At 39.9% G+C, this 22,234-nt stretch overlaps 1 pseudogene; it reads right to left on the bottom strand.

Annotated features, from left to right (window-relative positions):
- The window catches only part of LOC132229664 (glycogenin-1-like), a 45,943-nt pseudogene extending 29,416 nt beyond the window's left edge, over positions 1-16,527 (bottom strand).
- Positions 16,528-22,234: the final 5,707 nt, after the last annotated feature.

The raw sequence follows: 22,234 nt of genomic DNA, 5'->3' as shown, positions 1-22,234 counted from the left end.
CTTACTGATATGAACATTGGTACTTAAAGGGCTTTCTAATGAAAGTTCCTCAAAAAATGGGAATCTCAAATTGATTTTCCTGAAGTCTATTTGGGTCCAAAAGCAGTGAATGTTGGGTACAATTAAAGAATTGGATGTTTTCAGTCCATAGCATGAGGTGATACAATAATTAAAATATTTCCTGGCTTATCTGGAGAAAAGATTTGGGAGCAGTATGATCAGTATGAGGATTACAAAGGCCATGGTGGTATGTGTATAAGTTAAAAATTGAGAATTATGACCTCCAAATCCAAAATCTTAGCCAAAGGAACTGTCAGAGATGAGGGGATTTTTAAGATTAGTATTTAAAAAATCAAACTAAAATTGAAAAGGTGAGAGGGTCAAAAGTCAACATGAATATGTGCCATGTTTGTTTGTTTTTTAATTATAACATTAATTGAATTCAAACTATCGCAAAATCTTTTTTTCTTTTCAAAAGAAAAGGGTGGGTTCCTCTGATGTGTAGTGCGCATATGGGCGTGTTCAGTTCACCCAGAATCCTAAGATCTCCTTGATTCTTCTTTTCCAGAAAAAGCAGTGCCTCTTCTCTTGGCTGATGACACTGATTCTCCTGTGCCTATTGACCCTGTCATGACAACCTGTGAGATAGTTACTCTGCTTGGAAAGCCACTTCTCATCCCAGTGCCTTTATTAACCTCATAACTAGAGATTAGTTGCCTACCTAAACCAGGAGGCAAATTATAGAATCAAATCTTGGAGGAAATGGCATACCCACAGAAAGGATTATGATATTTTACAACAAGCAGAAAATATGTACCAATCAATGGATTCTGAGGTCCAGAGAAAAAATAATTTAATTTTGATTCAGGCTAAATTTTCCCATATAGATACATTAATTAGACATTCTAGTGCTGATGTGTATATTAAGCATTCTTAGTAGGATTTTTCTCTCAGAATGTTGAACTAAACACGAATTCTTTTGTGACCTATAAAAATAAAATTAATGTATTACAAATTTCATAACATAATGCTGATGAAAGAATGTAAAGAGTTAGGAAGAAAGTGCTGTTGAATGGACTTATTTTATGCAATCTCCCCAACTCTAACTCTAATCCCAGTAGAAGCTCAAATGATCCTTTATCATGGTGTTGAGAGATATGTCATTGGAATGAGGGGCAGCATTTCTAGAAACCATAATGCCTGTATTCAAGGCAAGCTGATGTGACACTTGGCTACTGAAATGGACTTTCAGTGTGGCAGTAACCATGCTGTAGCACTCATAAAACACAGTAGTCTTCACATGGCTCTACCCTGGAAAGCAAGGTTGCAATGTTAATACGCACATACAATTTCTACCATTTTTGTATTTGAAAATTAAAGTCACGACTCTATGTGAAATACCATATTGGAATAGTGCTTCAGAAAAAGTGCATGTATATTTTTGCCCTCTTATCATTTATATTATAAGACAATAAATTCAAAAGGACATTGTAATTAACCAATACAATTGTATTAAAAATAACAATGTACATTTTTTTTTGCTCTAGCATTGACCTATGCATTCTTAATAGAACAATAACAGGTACCATGAACATAATTTTCATTAAGTTTCACACACTAATAATATGTATTCATATTTAATTAATACTTATTATCAGTTTGAGAAGATGGTAAAGAGAAAAATATAAATTTAAGGAAAAGTTTCTGAGACATAAGCCCCACAGGTAATGTTGAAAAGGATAATAAAAGGCAGATATTTTGTGGGTTGATAATAATAAGAACAAGTTTTAAATTAGTTTATTTGGGGAAGTAATACCAGAAGAAAAGAGTGAGATACTATGAAAAATGAAGGATGCAGGTAGGAAAAACCAATACAAAAATATGCGAAAGAGCTGGTTACTGCTGGGGTCAAGGGTTCAATCCCATTCAGACCTTCAGAAGAGACTTGCCATGAACCTCCAATTTGTCTGCACAAGGAACAGAAGATGTATCTATAAATTATTATCCTCTTTTACTCAGGAGTTCCTTATGAATTTTAATTCCTTATATGTCCTGGTTTGTGCATGCAGAAGGGCGTAGGTGGTTTCAGGAGTACCACTTCCAGGAAAGATGCTGATATCTGCTCTCGTCTCAATTTAGACTTCCCAACATTCAGATTCGCATGATTGCATGCTTCAGGGTGGTGGTCTGGGAGAAAGGGGTACTGATTTCTGTCTTTGCTTCAGTCTTAGAAATGCTCTTAAAATTATGCGAAATTCAACCAACTGATTTTTCTTGAGTGAAAAATTAATCTTGATGTCATTAGAGTAAAATATACTTGGAAATTGCATTTCAGTTTGAATATAAAACTGGTAATTAGAGAAGTGTGCATATAAAAAAAAATCTTCACCTGAAATAACCCACGGCTTACTGTTCATTTGCAAATCCTCACTTTCATAGTTAGATTCAGGCAGTCAGAATATGTTAATAGCTTCACCCATTTCATATCCTAATACAGGAAATCCAGTAGCTCAATGATAGGCATATATATGCTTTACAGAGAATCTCTTAAACTACTTGGCAAAGGAAACATATTTCTTGCAACTCTGCACATGTTCTCAGGAAGCCCTTTCAGGAGTTCCAGAGACTAGCCCATCAGCACCAGTTTTATGCTGCAGAAATGGCATCTTTCCACCCAGGCACTATGTAATCTGAATTTTAATCACCTCCTTTTCTTACCATCCCATCCTTCCCCATCTATTCTCAAACAGCTGATCAATTTAGCTATACATAGAAAGAAATCTGTTACATAAATTCTGTTCTGATACAGGAGACAAATTCTGTGACAGTTAATGAATGTTCTTGGTTCAAATTAGAAGTAGAAATATAAAAGTTAATTAAAACAGTTAAATGACCTCATATAACTCTCTGCTATTATACTAAATTTCTATTTAGTACAGAAATACTCAAGATATTCTTCAAAATGAAGGTTTCCAACACCTACGCCCAAAATGTCAATTTACTTGGTCCCAATGTGTGCTGTTCTGTATTTCAGTGTTTTTAACAATCACATAGGTGATTCTGATGCCACTTTGAGAATCTACTTTAGGTTGTTTGACAAAAAAACATATGGCTTGTATAGGATTTATGTCAATAGTACACCGGAGTTATTAGCATATTTCATATAATAACTAAGTCAAATATTCTATTTTCCAATGGCTGCCTTCTCCCCAGTTCCCAAACAGACATAGCCATGATGAGAACATAATAATTGCAGTTGTAAATTAGAACATTGTATCTCAACTACAAAATATTAGCAGAAGCTGCCAAGTGCCTAACACCTGCATGGTTATTTGGGGTAGTATTTCATAAAACCAATGTATGAAATTTCTAATTGGACCAGAAGGGAATAATGTCAAACAGTTAAGATCAGCTTTATATATCACTTGGTGATAATTATCCCAAGTGTGAAAACTTAGTGCATATGTTCACATTACATAATACTTGGTGGTTCATGTTTATTTGCTTATTAATTCCTGCATCTACAGTTCCTAGTAGAAAGTACTCAATGTTAGCAGCTGAGTAAATGCATGTAAATATATTTTTGTAAACTAAAATATTGACCCAAATAACTCAAATGGTATTTCTCTTTATTTTCCTTCTTTATTTTAAATGAAATAGCCATCTGTATTAGAAGCCAATTTTGATGGGACTGGTGGCAGCATTTCAAAGTGAAGATTCCTGCTCAGTGAGATAGTTTTAACACCTTGTTTCCTGAACCATATTTTGGAAAACTTCCCAGTTCTACATTAAAAGCGGGGGAACTGGGAAAAAAAATGCATCTGTCCACAGGGCTCTATTGCTACTTCAGTTTTTGTCAAGTAGTCCACTGGCACATTTACTGTTGGGGGCCAGATGTAAGCTGGCAAGGTCCTTGCACCTGTAGGGGCTAGCAAGGCTGGGACCCTTACCCACACAGTTTTCCCAGACTTGTTTGGATGGCGATTATCAGTAGAATGAGAGTAACATTTGTAGAATGAGAACAGCCTTTCATAGCTTGCCCAGAAGTCTGTAACTATTTACTGAGATATGCTGTACTGAGAACTTGTCCTTCTGCTGTATCTCTCCCTTGGAGATTAAGAGGAACAAAGAATACATTCCTCTTGACAGACCTCCGATTCAGTGTGTTGTGTATAAATAGGATTGTATAGCTAATGAACTCGCTTCAGTTCATCAAGAGAACTGGGGTCCTCCCGACCCCGCTTTCCTGTCTTTCTTTCTTTTCTCAATTCCCACCTCCCTGCCTCAGCCCGGCTCAACCCTGTCAGGCTGGCCCTGACAGATCTGGCGCTCGAGCTAAGGGACTGAGGAACTGGGAAAAAGACGGTGAGGAACTCCGTCGGGCTTGGAGAGACGACGACGTGAGGATCTCCTCCGGATAAAGAGTGCACTAGTTAAGGTAAGGGAGGAGCAATTTTTTGATAATCGGGAGTAAAGCATGGGGCAATTAGAATCTAGAGAAAATGCCCTTTATGGGCAAATGTTAAAGTTTATGTTCAATACTAGAGGTACTAAGGTTAATGACAAGCAAGTAGAAAAATTTTTAAAATTCATTCAGGAGGTCTGCTTTTCCTTATCAAATTTAATACGGGATTGTTTAGATCCCAGGCATGACCACAATCAACCATCTCTTAAGCCAGAAAAAAAGGAGAAGCAGCGTGATAGCACAAAACAGAGGTCTAAAAAAGACAGTATATTAAAAAGAAATAATGTAACTTTTAAAGACAATTTAACTCCTCAAGATGAGGAGGATTTTGAGAAAGCTGCTGCTCTTTGTCATGATGATAATACAGGTATTGTTCAGGCAAAGGAGGAGGAAGAATATTTTTCTGCTGGAAGTGAAGAGGGTAGTGATATAGAGGATGTGTTAGAACACCTTTTAGAATTATTAAAGCTTCTTGGCAAGAAAAAGAGAAGCCGCGGGGGCCGTTCCCGCCGCTCTCTGCTGCCTTGTGTGGCACCAGTTCCAAGGAAAAGTCAAACATACAAGTGTTACATGTTATGCCCAGAATTCAAGATCCCCAAGAAACCATGCCAGGGAGCCAGTCCGATGCAAAAGCAGAGGATCTCTTATACAAGCTCGCTTGGTCCCCCCCTTGCCTCCATTACTGGGTGCAAGAGAGAGCCCCGAATCCCAAGAGAACAAAGAATTTATAGGGCTTGGGGTCGGGGGTTCGGGCAGGGTGCAGCTAGGGTCTGGTTACACAAAGACAGGGGGGGTGGCCAGCATACTTTTGGCCTTGGGCTAGTTTCCCCTGCTTTCCCATTGGCCGAGATAAGGGCAGGCTGAGTAACTGATACACCCTGCGGCTTTTTCTTGGAAAGAGGGGTTAAGGACACAGCCATCAGTCCTGCTCTGTCCTTTCGTTCCCCCCTTGTCTTGGAACTTCCGGCTCAATCATGAGACAGACTGCATTTTTATTTCACTGTCGCTAGGGGCCCGTAGTGAGCACACAGAACTATCAGTTGAACTATTCTTATAAGCTTAACAAATGGTCTGGTGGAAGGGAAAGAAATCATTTTAGCTTTAACAACTTCTATTGAAATAGGATTTTTCTTCTTAAAATTCCTCCATGGCTATTAAAAAGCCAAATCAAGATTAATTTATCTACTGTCCTGATGTTTGCATAAACACAACAAGAATGGTAACTGACTACCTTTGCTGGAATTTCATGGTTGAACCTTAATGTGCCCCGTAGGGCCAGGAAGCCAAGCCATCCAGATGCCATCAGGCCTGCCTGCAGTATCTGCTGAGTTAGGTGAATCCCTCACCTGTAGCAACTCCACCTGAGCCCACGCTCCAGGCTGTAAGGCCCATCTCAGTAGCCCTCCTACTCATTGCGGCCCAGAGTGTGTGGGGGTTCTGCAGGGATGCAGAGGCATCTTTACTGCTCCCCTTCTACTCTTACCAACCGCCAGTGATGGTAGGGCATGGGCCTGACGCTCCAGCGCCAGCCATCTTCAGGGCTCCCAGGCAGGATACCAAGCTTTCTTCGTGGTATTCTTAGTGGCTTCAAGTCTTTAGAGTTCAGACAGGGCTCTTTAAAACATGATACTCCAGTCAAAGTTTTCCGTTAATAAAACCATTATTAGGAACCAGTCTTACTGAATCTATGCAAAGAAATGTACTTACTTAGCATTGCCAGATTTTGGAGGAATTACATAAGGAGAAAAACATACTGATTTACTCTAAGATTTTCTGACTTTCCTTACTAATTTCTTTTCATGGATTTAAAACAAAACAGTAATTGTTGGTATAAAACCTTCTTTCTATGCATAACCATGCCTCAGACTTTCTAGTCTAAACAGGCTTTTTCCAGCTTTACTACCCCTGACATGGGCATGGTCACGCAGGCCTGCAAGACAGTATTACAGGCTGTCAACTGTTAGCTGTCTCTCAACAGAGACCAAAACCTGATGGGCACCCTTCCCTGCCCAGTTGGGCACCTGCCCCCTTGGCAGCTAGGCACCCTTTACTTTTGGGGGTCACCCCACACAGCTCCCTTCCAGGACAGCCAACATACATTCAAACCTGCAAAAGAATCAAAGGTTAATATAACATATCAATACAATGAAACATAATATTGGCATCATGGCCGCTTCAGGTAGCCAAATCTTCTACTAAACATGTGATTCTATAAATGGTCCTTGTCTTTTTGGAGCCATGTCCATGAAGATGCAGGCATTATCTAAGTGTATTACACAGTATTGTGGGGGCTCCTGGTGACAGGAGCGATAGCGAGTCATGTTACCGGCATTAGGCAGGTCAAGCACTCCGTAGCTTGAGCTTGAGCAGGTTGGGTTGATCTCGATCAATCGATGCTCCATTTGGTGATGAAGTCTTTCCGGATGGACCCAGGTTGTGATGCCGTCTACCTTGAGAGCGGTGGGGGTCGTCAGCCCCACAATGTAGGGATCCTTCCAACGTGCCTCTAGGGTCTCCCGGCGGTGCCTTCTGATGTAGACCCAATCTCCTGGTCTGTGCTGATGAGGAGTTGGGGTTGGGCTGGTCTCATAGATGGCGCGGAGGCGTGGCCAAATGTCCTCGTGCGCCCTCTGGAGCCCTCTCAAGGAAAGAGATAGTTAAAGAAAAGCGACCCAGTCCTCACCAGTCTCTGAGTCAGATTCCTCCTCTCTTGGAGAACTTCAAAGTCCTGATGGCTTCTAGGTAACCCTGTTAATCAGTTACAGCACTCTGCTTTCTTGCCTTTCTACCAGTTCCCTTTGTGGCAGAGCAGCAACCAGGCCTCTTTCAAGGGAGTGTGCTAGAAGGAGTACCAGCCCCTCCTTTGCTAGCAGCAATAGGTACCAAACCCTTTCAGTACATTTGACCAGCTTCATTCCTGCCCACCTTTACAGATTCTAAGGCCCATTGTTTTCCTTTAACCAGCAAGCTAAATGACATTGACCTGTATTATTTAATTCAGCACAGGCAGGGGGAAGGGCCCATGGAATCTCTGCCCTGAGGAACTGTGAGCCCCACCCTTAAATGTCCCAATCAGACTAGAAAAGCCACAAATACCTTTTAAATCTACCCCAGAATTCCAAAATCCCAACCTAGCACAGAATATACTTCCACACTTACATGAACAAATAATTATACCCAAGTAGACATACAAGCATCAAATAAACATTTATACTTACATCCTTTCAGTGAACAAATACTTTTACAGTCTTGGGATCTTGAGCAGACAGGAACAGATGGGGAGGGCTCCCTTTCTCACATCCACCATTAGTGACCAGTCCCAGCTCACTGATATATCATTCATTTAATATTTCTTTTTTTCCTTTTATTATATCAAGGCCATGCTTTTCAGGTAGCTAGAACTCTTAGCCTTAATTCTTAGGTGATTAACAATACATTTTAAGAGACACAGAAAAAAGAAAAATCTTTCTTGGGTAACCTAGGTAAAACTTAGGAAAACATTTTCAACACTTAAAAACAGTTCTCAACATAATAGGATTTAGTCTTGACCATGGAATCAATTACTCTTAATTTGTTTATGATAGTATGTATAACTGTGGTTCTACTGCTATCATACCACTGAAATTATATTAAGACCGTGATTGCTAATTTATTAAGTATTAAATAAATCCGCGAGGCTAGCACACTTTTTGCCCCATCCGCATTTCCGCAGTAAAACTCCGCCTTAAAACTCCACCTCTGAAATTCTATCCTCCCTTAGTAAGCAGACACTCCTTTTGTGATTGGCTAAGTCAGAGGGCGGGGCCTTTGTTGTTCCAAGATGGCGGCCCCCAGGGGTGTGGCACGCCATGTGGCTGACATGGCGGCTGCCAAGTCACACAGCTCAACATTGTGGCTGTCCACTGTTCTCTGACAGAGCAAACCAAAACCCCTAAAAGGTAGATGGCCAACATTATATTGTAGACAAACAGAAATCTCATTAGCTGTTTATACTTTTTATAATTATCTTAATATCAATTAAGTTTAAACTGGTTTTTGTATTAAAAATCTTCAGTTGAGGTCACAAAATCAACCCTCTCTTCTCAATCAGATTAATAAGCAAAGGCATTTTCAATTAACAGATTAACTTAGGCATATTTAGATCAACATTTCAGTATTATAAATTTCAATGCTTTTAGATGATTTGCACTTAAAAGTTTTAAGTCTCCAGCCAATAAGCCTGGCATAGCTGCTAAAATGGTCACAATTTTCCTGTTGGGGAAGTCAACAAAACCATAGCTATTCACATGTAAACTTGACTTTCAACTTCCTGGTGGTACTTGCCTCAGGGCGGGAAATTTCAAAAGAGCTACTTTAAATGGCCTTGGGAAACCTGTCTGCATTTCTTTCTCAGGTTCATCTTCACCGTTTTTAAGACCAAAACAGTCTCGGGTTTTTATTCTGTACTCAGCAAAAGGTCAAGTTCAGCTCAAAACTATGCGCACTCGTTTTTAAACTGGCCTTTTCTCTTTACATGTGCACAGAAATCCCGGATGCATTTATAAATTTGTAAATGCTTTTCAATTACAAGACGGATTTTAATTTTAGAATACTTGGGGAGGGGGTGACCTGTTTCCACAGACCCTCACTCAGGCGGCCGCCCGACCGCCACACAAAGGAGGGGTGAGAGCAGTCCCCCTCCCTCCACATTCATCCCCCAATCTCCTTGAAATTATTAATCCAGCAAATCCACAAAATAAAACGGAAACACAAACAACTAAAGGGCCCAAAGAAGTACAGCCTTCCAACTCCATGGAAGCAAAAAAAAACAAAAAACAAAAACAAAACGAAAGCCAGACGTTGGCTGTGCGCCAACCAGCAGGAGCGACCCACCTTTTCTCAGATTGAGGGGTTCCTACAGACCTTCCGACTCCGCGGAAGCAAAATTTCCCCTCTTCAGATGGATGATCGGGTGCCCCCGACTCCCCCTGCCTGCCTCAGATTAAGGGGGTTCCTACAGACCTTCCGACTCCGCGGAAGCAAAGCTATACCCCTTCAGATGGAGGATCGGGGCGTCCCCCGGCTCCTCCCGCCTGTTGATCCCGTGCATCCACTCAGATCATTATTACAGGCATTTACAGGCATTTACAGATTTCAGAAGTGAGCTCACAGATAGATACAAAACAAAACACACGACACAAACAAAACACGACCTACCGCGGTCAGTCAGGCCCTCCGGACTGGGAGTCCCATTGATGGTGTTGGGGATCCCGGACGAGCCCCCAAAATGTTATGCCCAGAATTCAAGATCCCCAAGAAACCACGCCAGGGAGCCAGTCCGATGCAAAAGCAGAGGATTTCTTATACAAGCTCGCTTGGTCCCCCCCTTGCCTCCATTACTGGGTGCAAGAGAGAGCCCCGAATACCAAGAGAACAAAGAATTTATAGGGCTTGGGGTCGGGGGTTCGGGCAGGGTGCAGCTAGGGTCTGGTTACACAAAGACAGGGGGGGTGGCCAGCATACTTTGGCCTTGGGCTAGTTTCCCCCGCTTTCCCATTGGCCGAGATAAGGGCAGGCTGAGTAACTGATACACCCTGCGGCTTTTTCTTGGAAAGAGGGGTTAAGGACACAGCCATCAGTCCTGCTCTGTCCTTTCATTACACTTGTGGAGGAACAGGACACATGGCAAAACAGTGTCCTTCTAATAAAGGGGTTAATAAAGGAAATGGCAGAGATCCCAAACAACCTGGACTATGCCCTAAATGTAAAAAAGGGAAACATTGGGCAAATGAGTGTAAATCTAAGACAGATATCCAGGGAAATTCTTTGCCTCAACACCAGTCGAGAAACTACCAAAAGGGGCCAGCCCAGCTACAGCAAATAACAGGGGCATTGTCTATTTACCCTGCTGTCCTTATGCTGTCTCAAGGCCAGCAGGCTGCACAGCACCCAGCCCACCCCAGAGAGCAAAATAGATACAAGAGCTATTCCGAGCAACCCCCGGGAGTGCCGGGCTGGACTTTGGATCCATAGGAATAAGACATTCTGTCTGCCCTGGGTGCTGCCCTTGCCTACTGAAATAAACAAAATATCATTAGATTTAAAACCTCCCACATAGAGAAGAAATGATGATTTCCTTGCATTTCTGATACAGCTACAGCAAATGCCACCAGATCTGAAATTTAAAAATGCGTCTGGGATTTCTGTACACGTGTAAAGAGAAAGCTGGCTTGGAACTAAGGCGCGCATTTTCCGATTTTGGACATTTAGATAGAGTTTCAAGCTAAAATCTCTTTACAAATATACAAAATAAAACCCAAGACTGATTATTTCCTAAGAAAGATGGCAAAATTTAAATCAAAGGAAAAAAGATGCTAGCTAGATTCTAGCAGCAGGATTGGCATTTCCATAATGAAGAACAGTTTTTAAATACTAATAAAGAATATTAAAAAGTTAATTTCAAGGCCAAAAAGAAAAGTCAGTAAAATTGTCTCTGTTAAAAGAATTTACTAAAGAATATTGCCTTAAAATAATAAATTAGATTTAAATCTCAAGAATTATTAAAATATACTAATTATAAAAATCTAAGTAGCCCAGGTAAAAGACGGCTATGCCCTCTATTTAAGGTTAGCTTCTGAAAGCAATTTTTAATAGAGGAAAGGCTAGCATCCCTTCCCCCAACAGAGCAGGTAGGCCAAAAATTTCCTGCCAGTGACAACTTTTAAAGAGAGGCTTGCTTCCCAGTTTCCCATCCTTGGTAGAAAGAATGTAACTAATTTGCATTTTAATAGTTACCTGTTTTCAGTGAATGGCACCCCAAGGCTTAGGAGTTTACTAAATTAAATTAGATATTCTGAAATAACAAAATGCTAAAATATTATTCTAAATTTCCCTCACAAAAAAATCTAGAGGACAGAATTAAATCTATTGATTATGTCATGTATTTTTGAAGTTTATTCTTAAAAATGTTACTGATTAAGAAATACTAAATATTTAACTTGCCAGCTAAGAGTTTAAAGTTCTGGTTACATAAATTGGGAGAAATCATATAATTATTATAAAATTTCAACATTTATCTAATTAAAAAAAAGAGAATAAATTCTATAATCCCAACTGAAATTTTTTAATACAAAGATCAGTTTTTTTTTTAAATATATTTTATTGATATTTTACAGAGAGGAAGGGAGAGGGATAGAGAGTTAGAAACATCGATGAGAGAGAAACTCCTGCACACCGCCTACTGGGGATATCCCCGCAACCAAGGTACGTGCCCTTGTCTGGAATCGAACCTGGGACCCTTCAGTCTGCAGGCCGACGCTCCATCCACTGAGCCAAACCGGTCAGGGCCAAAGATCAGTTTTAATTTAATTGATATCTCTTAATAATTATAAAAGGTATATAATCTTTAAATTATATATACACATATATATTTAATAGTTTTTTAAGTTAGATTTCAAAACTATATTTAAGGAATGACTTTAGGACATTTCATGGGCCCTGAAATGTTTTCAAAAGTTTATTCTCTTTTCTTGAAGGATTTTTTAATAAAGCCAATTTAATATACTTGAAATCACATAGAAAGCTTTATCAGATAAATATTAATAAATATATATTTTAAGTTTTTGCCTCTAAGAAAGGGCAAAACAAGTTATCTTATTTTATATTTCTTAAAATACAGCAGTAGAATTTTAAGATATAATTTAAAATAACAAAAGCTCATTAATAATTTTTAATATTTTACAACAGCATATTAACATTTATTCCAAACAAGCTTACAAACTAATTGTTTGGCAGCAATTTAATAAGAACATGAAAGGATTTTATCCCTTCCACTGTGTGGAGGGCCCCCTAGGAAGGCACTTGAGCATTCTATATTGACCTCTCTTGACCTTTTTACCAAAGGGGTCCCTCTTCCAATTGCCCATAGCTGTTACCTAAGCTCTCTGTTCATACTGAGGTTGAAGCCTCATGGTGGCTGGTACCATGGTTCTGTCTCTTGCCCAATGGTGTAAGCTGGGCCCTCTCTAGAGAAGAAATCTGGGTTCCCCATGATCAATGCCGGGGCCCCGCCAGCTGGCGAGGGGATCACAAGGCAGTTACTGGGCATGGAGGCCACAGGGGCATACGCTACCAACGAGACAAAACTAAACCTCACATCACCCTGCTTGGCCCCAGAGGATGGCTGGTTAGTCAACGACGGGTAAGACCCCTCTGGGAGGGACAACCTAAGACAGGCACAGTCGCAGGGGGCCTCAGGGGAGAAATTGGGGGTCAACAGAGGTGGGGCACAGATCCTCACTAACCCCCCCAACTATGCAGGGGCTTGAACACTCGCCCCTTCTGAGGGAGGTCTCCTGCCCCCATGGCTGCTGTGCTTCCCATGCCCAGCTCAGATGGGGACCCAGATAACAGAAAGAGACTTAGGCCAGCCGAAATCGGTACCCAGATAACAGAGACTTGGCTAACAGCAACTACCCTATATCTAAATCTAGCTTAACACCAGGAATGCTCAGGGCCTTCTCAAGGATGCAAAATAATCCTTTCCATTAATATTTACAGTGTAAACTAAGATTGTTATTAGATTATTAAATTTAACAGTAAAATAGTAGTCAAGTTTTCAGATTAATTAAATTTTACTAATTAATATAAGTAATTATTCAAAAAGTATTAACCAAAATTTTCATTTCATGGACAAATTGCTTAACATACTATAAACCTAAAGCAGTCATATTTTTATACAAAAATTAAAATTTAAAGTTATCTAGACTGCATTACATAATTTCCAAAAACCTCCTAATATTAAAAAATAAAAAAGGGGGGATAGTGGAATAATAACCTGTTAAGTAAATGATAACCTGTTAAGTAAATGCCTTAATTGCTTTAATATTTTTACTTGAAAATTAATTTTTTCATTTATAATGCTAATAGCAAGACACCCATGAAAATATACGTGGTTTCAAAACAAGCCAAAGGAAAATCGTTTGGACAAAAATTAAAAGAATCCCAAGTCTAAATTATAGATACGATTCCTTTATTAACCTTTGGTCGAGAATACATTTGTATATTTTCAGAAAACAACTCCAAGACCATGTGGATTCCTGCAACAGAGAGGAATTATCAGGACTGCTCCAGCCACAGAATAACAGTGGCCCCATGAAACAACGAGAAGAGAAGCAGTCCAGAAATAAAGATGGTGAAGACGCCTTATCATGCTAGCAGTCAGCAGCTGTGCATCGCTGCAGGTTGCCCAGGACCAAACCAGAGAGGGTCGGACCCACATTGCCACCATTTGTCCACCATCCAGAACTGAAATATTACTGCTGACATGTACACATAAAAAACTGTCGGACACTGAAACATGAACCTCACCTAAAAAACAAAGAAGGGGGATCTGTTGGGGGCCAGATGTAAGCTGGCAAGGTCCTTGCACCTGTAGGGGCTAGCAAGGCTGGGACCCTTACCCACACAGTTTTCCCAGACTTGTTTGGATGGCGATTATCAGTAGAATGAGAGTAACATTTGTAGAATGAGAACAGCCTTTCATAGCTTGCCCAGAAGTCTGTAACTATTTACTGAGATATGCTGTACTGAGAACTTGTCCTTCTGCTGTATCTCTCCCTTGGAGATTAAGAGGAACAAAGAATACATTCCTCTTGACAGACCTCCGATTCAGTGTGTTGTGTATAAATAGGATTGTATAGCTAATGAACTCGCTTCAGTTCATCAAGAGAACTGGGGTCCTCCCGACCCCGCTTTCCTGTCTTTCTTTCTTTTCTCAATTCCCACCTCCCTGCCTCAGCCCGGCTCAACCCTGTCAGGCTGGCCCTGACAATTTACCTTCCTTTCTTAGCTATACAATATCCAAGCATCCAACTTTTGGCTGATAAACTGGTTGCTGTCAGTGCACACAGCAGTCCAGACAGAACACACATGTCTCAGCCCCCTACACTACAGAGAACCACACTGCAGCCGTGCTATACTAGAACATGGGGAATCATTTGAAAGGGTCAAACATTGCCCAAGTGAAAGTAAAATGAGCACCTATTGTGTTCAAATCCATAATTTAGAATCAAGTAAACTTAAAAAAAATGTTTCACCACTATCTGATTAAAGTTGGTTTGATGACTGGAAACATAAACCTGGCACATAAAGACCCATATGCCAAATACACAGCAGTCATTATTAGACTAAGTAATTTGATTCAGATGGTTAAATGGGTTACATTTTTACCCATCAGCCTTTCAGCATGGGATTAGTAGAACTTTCATATAGCCCGGCCAGTATGGCTCAACAGTTCAGCGTCCCCAGGAACCAAGAGGTCGCCAGTTCAATTCCTGGTCCGGGTACATGCCCCAGCTATGGGCGACATCTCCAGGAGGGGGAAGCATGCAGGAGGCAGCCAGCAGTGATGTTCCTCCTTCATCCATGTTTCTCTCTATTCCTCTCCCTTCTTCTCTCTAAAATTCAACAAAAACATTTAAAAAAAAACCAAAACACCCCTCACATATGATAGGAAACTTCAGAAATAAAGGAAATGCCATATGCTATAAGTATTTCAGTGTATCAATACTAATTTAATGAAAACACATGTTATTTTTATCAAATTGTTTACAACAATTAAAAAAAAATTAACTTTGATAGCTTGAAAATAATTAGAAGTACCACTTGGGAAAGTGTTTCGTAGAGCTTTTCTAAAGGTACTTTTATTTACTTTCTGATTTGCTGTTTTTGCTCCTTGTTTCCCATTTATTATAGATTTATTTAATTGCATATGTTTCATGAAGATAAAAACAAAATAAAAATTAAAACCAATTGTAAGCATGGACTCTTATTGATTTAGCTTTTATGAAAAAAAATCAATGTTTATAAGGTAAAGAGAATTTACTTTTTATAAAGCTGATTCAAAAAATACTTTTTTAGTATCAAACTAGTTTCTGAATATATACTGAAAATTTTAGAAAATAATTATAAAAACAAAATCAATAAAATTGCATTTCCAACAGTGATTTATAAATTATATCTTATGTAATTTAATTTAATTTTAGTAATGTTTATTTGTCATAAGTCACATATGTTAAAGGCTTAAATAACTTCAAGACAAATGGCTAAATCTTACAAAATTATTCTTCAGCTTTAATTCAAATTAACTGAAAAAAATTGTCCTGAAATATGTCAACATAATAAGTGAAATAAAGAGGAAAAGGCAATAAATTTTTATAAAGAAAACCTCCACTTAAATTTGTATTAAGAAATAATATTTTACCAGTCAATACTTTTATAACGCTGGGATATAAGAGCCTTTTTATTTATAAGAAGGCAGGTACCTCTGAATTAACTCATGTATATCAATGGAAATGTTTCTTTAAGTGAAATAAATTTTTCATACAAGTTATAAGGCAGAAATATATTTTTTAAAAAACCCTATACAATTTAATAAACTCTTACAAGAGCTATAAAGGAGGGAGCAGGAATCACTCTAATAATTAGGCAAATCAGTTGAGTTATTTTTATTCTATAAAAATGTCATTTAATAAATTGTATTTAAGTAAAAATAAAAGAATTTGGAAGAGAATTTAAATATGTTTAGAAAAGAATATCTATTAAATAAAATATAACAAAATATTAGAACTACTCAAATTAGAAGCTATTCTATACATCAATTCTAATATGCTTAGCATTGTCCAAGAACCAACAGATTTTAAGTATCAATTAGCATATGAAATGCTATTCAAAAATTTGTAATACAGTTGGATAGACAAGATAAGAAAATGAAAAAAATTAAAATTTTTTATTTAAGTAATTATTGATACAAGGTAATGGTATACTAGTGATGCCTTTGTAATAAGCTGGTGATTATTTAATAGGAAAGCAGTAAAGTGGAGACCAGATAATATAGGCATGCCATTTATACAGCTTGCCAAAAAGCTTCATTTAACACTCTCCAAGTCTGTTCCCTGCTGGTCAATAGGGGAAGGGTCCAGACAAAGGCAGTTTATGCACATGCCCAATAAAGTCTGAGTGATGAAGGAAGGTGCTTACCTGTCAATCACACCTGGAAGCAAGTCAGAGGCCAGAATAGGCATGGCCACTGAAAGCTCTCAAAGCCTGAATACATATTTTTAATAATTGCAAATATATTTATTATAACTTACAGATTAGTTAAATTATATACAAACAGAATCTATATACATAAAACCCTAATATGCAAATAGATTGAATGGCGGAACAACCAAACAATCGGTCGCTGTGACATGTGCTAACCACCAGGGGGTGTGCGCGGAATCTGGCAGGCATTGGCCACAGCGGGATGGTGGAGCAGGTGAGTGGGGACGCCAGACCAAGGCCGAACACTGGTCGCTGTCATTGGGGCGAGCCTCTGGTGGTTACTGAAAATTTTTTCTTACATGTGCTGCGGTCCCGCCCGGCACTCATACCTGCTGCCAGCCCTGTCTTTGCTCACACCCACTTCTGGTGCCTGATGCTGGACCCAATTCTTGGCGCTGTCAGTGGGTGTGAGTGGCAGCTGCTGGCCCCAGTCACCCCTCAGGGTTTCTCCATCTTCCCATGCTCCTGAGGGGTGATTAGGGCAGCAGCTGCTGCTTGCACCTGCTGACAGCACCAGCCCTGCTTGCATCCACTGCTGGCACCCAACCCAATCGCTCTGTGCCATCAGCAGGTGCGAGTGGGGCCGGCACCATCAGCATGTGGGAGCGGCAGTGGGAGCAGGGCTGCCGGCAAACAGGGGACCAGGGGTCTTGGTGGGAGGGGCCGGGTGGGGGTGCATACAATGCGCTGAGACCACCCCTGTGCCCACCGCAGCCTCATGGCTCATAGTTCCTTTCAAGGTGCATGAATTCATGCACTGGGCCGCTAGTTTTTCTATAAAAATCCCAACAAACTGATTACATTTTACTCATTGTATCTGTAGAAGCCAATTTAGAAGTCTTCTAGTCCCCTAAATTTACCTTCTTTAAATTATAAAAAAAAAAATAAAATCTGATAGTTTTGATTTCCAGTTAAAGGTGAAGAGGTGCTATTATTACATTTTGACACTCAAAAAGGGAAATTTTACCTATATGTACAAAGCCTTTCATATGCTAATTGATACTTAAAACGCCATTGCAAGATTTTAAGTGCATTAAATGTTTGATTCGAATTTCCAAAGATTTTCTTTTTAAGATAGTGGTTCTAACAACTAGGATTGCAATGCCACTAAAAAGAATTGTTCTTCAATTCAACTTAATCATGATCCCTTCTGTTCTTCTCATCACCCTCTGATCACTCCTTTTAAAGGAAGGTAGTAAGTGGGAGGATTGTTAACCAAGCTGTTACTCATTTGGCAGTGAGGTTGAGTTTGGAATTCCAAGAGAACAATTTCCCACAATCCAGTTAATGTAAAATATCCTTCTTTCCAAAATAGGCAGAGGTGCTAGATTTCAGAAACACAAAACACAACCTAAATCTCTGACACAAAATAGTATACTTCATTCCAGTTTTAGAAGAATGCCTATACATTGCCAGCAAGCTTTTTTTCTCAAGGCAAATTGCCGGGGTCCAACCCCAGCAGGTCCAGGGGTTCCCAAAGGCGTAGACGGAGTCGGCGAAGAAGGAATGACACAGAGACAGCGTTCAGTTGATCAGCAGCCTAGCCAGGATCTCCAGCCAAGTTCTGGTCTGGATCTCCAGAGAGGTTCTGATTAGGATCTCCAGAGAGGTTCTGTCCAGGTTCTCCAGGCAGGTCCAGTCACCAGGTTCTAGTCAGGCTCTCCTGCCAATCTCCGCAGTCAGGTTCAGTCCAGGATCCCCTGCCATGCTCTCTCGCCAGGCTTTGCCTCCAAGCTCCGAGGCCAGTCCCTGTCCAGGATCCTCTGGCATGCTCTCTCCAGCAAAGTTCTTCTGTCTCTAGAGAACGTTCTGTGTAGGTTCTGTGCCTAGGCTCTGTCTCTCTTGGTCCTGTCTTCCAAGCCCTGTGTTCTCAGTTCTGTCTGTTTCTGTCTTGTTACATCTGTATTTATACCAGTTGATTCAATCCTATCAATCTCTATTACAAAGGTTAGGGTGTTTCTTATCTCCATTCCAGGGAGTAAAGATTATGTAGCTTAAGCATGATTGTTCATAGTTAAAGTGATTAATTACCCGCCTGGCACTTAGTTGAGGGGTTTTATTCCCTCCCTAACTTCAGGGGAAAAATCCCTACCTGGGGATTCAACCTTTCTCAGAGAGGTGACCTTGGTTAAAACACAGCGCCAAGAAGGTGAGCAAACATATTAAGAACCGTATACCATATATGCCAGGTCCCTTGAAATAGCAAGGATGGACCGGCTCCCGGCAGCAAATGATGCCTTCTTTCCACCTGACATAGCTGGTGCCTGGAACCAGTCACTTTCATGGTGCTATGCATTCCCTATGATTACCCAAAGTGGAGGACACAAAACACTTTGACTAAGTGCTCTGCAAAAATCTGAACAACTTTTATGTTGTTGGCTTCAAAGAGTAAATAGGTGTTGCAGTATTAACCATGGTTAGGTTAGCTAGTCTTTTATCTATAAGGAGGTAGACGCTCCTGAATTAATTCATGTATATCACTGGGAATTTGGTCTTTAGATGAAATCATTTTTCTTCATACAAGGTATAAGGCAGAAATATGAAAAAAAACTATATGATTATATAAAGATAAAAATCAATGGCATTTCAGAGACAAGTTAGAGTGCAAGTATGTGAGAAAAACTTAATATGATTATAAAGATGAGGAACTGACATGACTATATGTATCTAACATGTTTCTTTATTCCAAGACTGTTTTAAAGATATGATATAAAATTATCTGGAAAGAAACCAATAGATATAAACTCTAAGAACTGAGAAAACAGAGATGTCACACAAAGTAGTTCAGAAATGAGAAGGTGACTTCTTACACTTTGTTTCATGAAATATTGGTTTGGAATGTTTCCAAATTTGCCATAAGAATTCTTATCATTGGTGATGGCTAGGGATTGGCAAAAATGGAGGCTGAATAGGCAGAAGTGTCCTGTGCCTTGTCACAGATTGGGTAGAAGGATCAAATAAATTGAATAACATCAACTGAGAATTGGCAAACTAGACACAGCTGGTGAGACAGGCCTCAGCTAGAAATGGAAGAGGAAGCATGAAGAATGATAGGATTGGGGATCTGGGCTGGGGGAAGAGAGATGCGTGATCACCAAGATGAGATGGTAAGAAGGAACTTGTTCTGCACCAAGTCTAGGTCCCTTGGGGATATGTGTAATACCCGAGTGTGGAAGGGAGGTACACAGGGCTGCTGGAGGCCAGGAAATCTAGATGTAAGTCCATAGCCATAAGAGGCTGCCCCCAGAAAGGCAGCCTGAAGAGCTGCCCCAGTCACGTGGAGCTTGGGGGAGAGAAATTCATAGTAGCACGGTTGTTTTGCCTCTGTTTTGTCTTTCTTTTATTCGCTAACCCAGTTCATGGGACCTTTCAATTATAGACACTCACTGAGGCTGTGGTGCAGGTGGAGGTTCAGTTTTGTGGAGATTGCGAAGAGGCTGTGGAGGGGAGCAGGACAGGGAGAGGTGACCAGGAATCTAGCATTGAGACATCAGGTCCCTCCAAACTTAAGCAGCCATTTTTCTTCTGAAGAGCCAGCTCCTCTCAGCACCTGTGGGCAACTAGTGCAGCCGCACCCAGCCTCCAGCTTTGCAGAGGAAATAAAGACTCTGAATAGCCCCAAGAAGCCCTTTGCGTCTGGGTTGAGGGGCGATTCAGTCCCTGAAACCAACACAGCAATACCCTTACCTAAGGCCCTTGCCACAAACAGACTCTTGAGTGATTAAGACAGACAGCATGCTGACAGGCAAAAGCAGGCAAATTGATCCCACCGGTTTGCATCCAAGGAAGGAGGGACAAACACAGAGGAGCAGTGGATCACTTGGAGCTTCAACACGGTGCTGACTACCTAACAGGAAACTGAGGAAGTGACAAACAGAACAATAGGTTGAGGACTTAAAACAGCCCCTATTGGACATTGAGACTCATTATTTTTATCATTATTTTATATATTTTCTTTTTTTCCATCCTTTTCCCCCTCAATTCTCTCTTTTTCATCCTGCCTCTCTTCTCTTGTCCCCGCTTTGGCTTTTCTCTCCACTTTCTCTTTATCCCTTATTAAAAAATTATCTTCTTTATCAGCTTTATTGACGTGTTATTATTATTGTAATCTCTGGTGGCTTACTCATATATCTCATTTCCTCTCCCCTGCTCCAAGTCCATGCACCCTTCTCTTTTCTCTTTCTTCGCTAGTCAATTTTCTATGCTTTTGTTTTTCCTCTCCTCTCTTGCTCTCTTCTTCTAATTGTTTAATTAGTTTCACTCTCTAAACTCAAGCCTATCTGCTCACACCTCTATTCTCCTTTCCCCAAAATAGATAATTTTTTTAAAAAAACGTTTTATCTTTTTATTTTTGCTTTTCTTCTTATCCTCTTTTTCTCTGTACACCTCCTCTATACTGAACTGTAAACCTTCCCCTATTTATTAAATTCCTTACCTTACTTTCTGTATATAAGCTCTGCCTCTACAGATTCTGACCCCGCCCCCTTGCTACTGTGTGTTTTTTGTTTGCATTTTGGGAGTTTGTTTGTTTGTTTTGTGATGTTTTCTCCCCATATACATTTTTCTTTTTTTTTTCTTTTCTCTCTCCTAATTCTCTTTTCTCTGGCAGTCATTTTAATGGGGTTATCGGTGCCTTGACTATATTCATGTTTTGTTCCCTTTGTGTTATGTCTTATTGAATTGTATATTGTGCTGTTTGGTAATGTGGTAGAGGGTGAGCCACGTAACCAAACACCCTGAGAGAAAACTCCATCCAGGAATGGGACAATAACATTCAAGACCCAACTAAACCAAGAAAAACAAATATCCCAAGGAATGGCCATCCCTAGAATACCCATCCCAAAAAAACTGAGAGAATACACCACTGGGTCCCACAAAACATCTACTATAAAGACAAACTCAAAAAAATCTGGGTGACATAGAAGTTTGATCTAATATTGGTACATAGAAAAAATGACAGAGGAACAGAAAAAAAATGGGGAGACAAAGAAACATTCCTCCAATGAGAGAAAAGGAGGAATCACCAGAAAAGTTAGTAAACAAAATGGAGGCAAGCAATTTGTCAGAAAAATAATTCAGAGCAATGGACATAAGAATGCCCAAAAGGATGAAAGTCATTTTCAACAACATGTGAAACAATCAAGAGGAAATGAAGAAGAACCAGGAGGAAACGAAGAATGACATAGCTGCAATAAAGAACACAATAGAAAATATCAACAGTAGAGTAGAAGAAGCTGAGAACTGCATCAGTGAGCTAGAGGACTAGAACTAAAGATAGAAGAGCAGCAACTGGGAAAACAAAAAACAAAGCAAAACTTCAAGAGCAGGAGGAAAGCCTAAGGGAGTTTTGGGACAACACAAAATGAAACAACATCTACATAATAGCGGTGCAAGAAGAGGAATCTGAGCAATGAATAGAAAACCTGTTTGAAGAACTAATGACAGAAAACTTCCCTAAGTTCGGAAAGAAAAATCTTACACAAGTCCAAGAAGCAAATAGAGTTCCAAACAAGATGAACCCAAAAAGACTGACAACAAGACACATCATAATTAAATTGGCAAATGGCAATGACAAAGTAAGAATCTTAAAGGCTGCTAGAGAGAGACAGAAAGTTATCTACACGAGATCTCCCATTAGACTATCAACTGATTTTCCAAAAGAAACACATAAGGCATGAAGGAAAT

The sequence above is a fragment of the Myotis daubentonii genome, chromosome 3 (genome assembly GCF_963259705.1).
Source record: "Myotis daubentonii chromosome 3, mMyoDau2.1, whole genome shotgun sequence".
Lineage (NCBI taxonomy): Eukaryota > Metazoa > Chordata > Mammalia > Chiroptera > Vespertilionidae > Myotis > Myotis daubentonii.
Note: the sequence above shows the minus strand (reverse complement) of the source record. Positions and strands in the feature narration are given on the sequence as shown.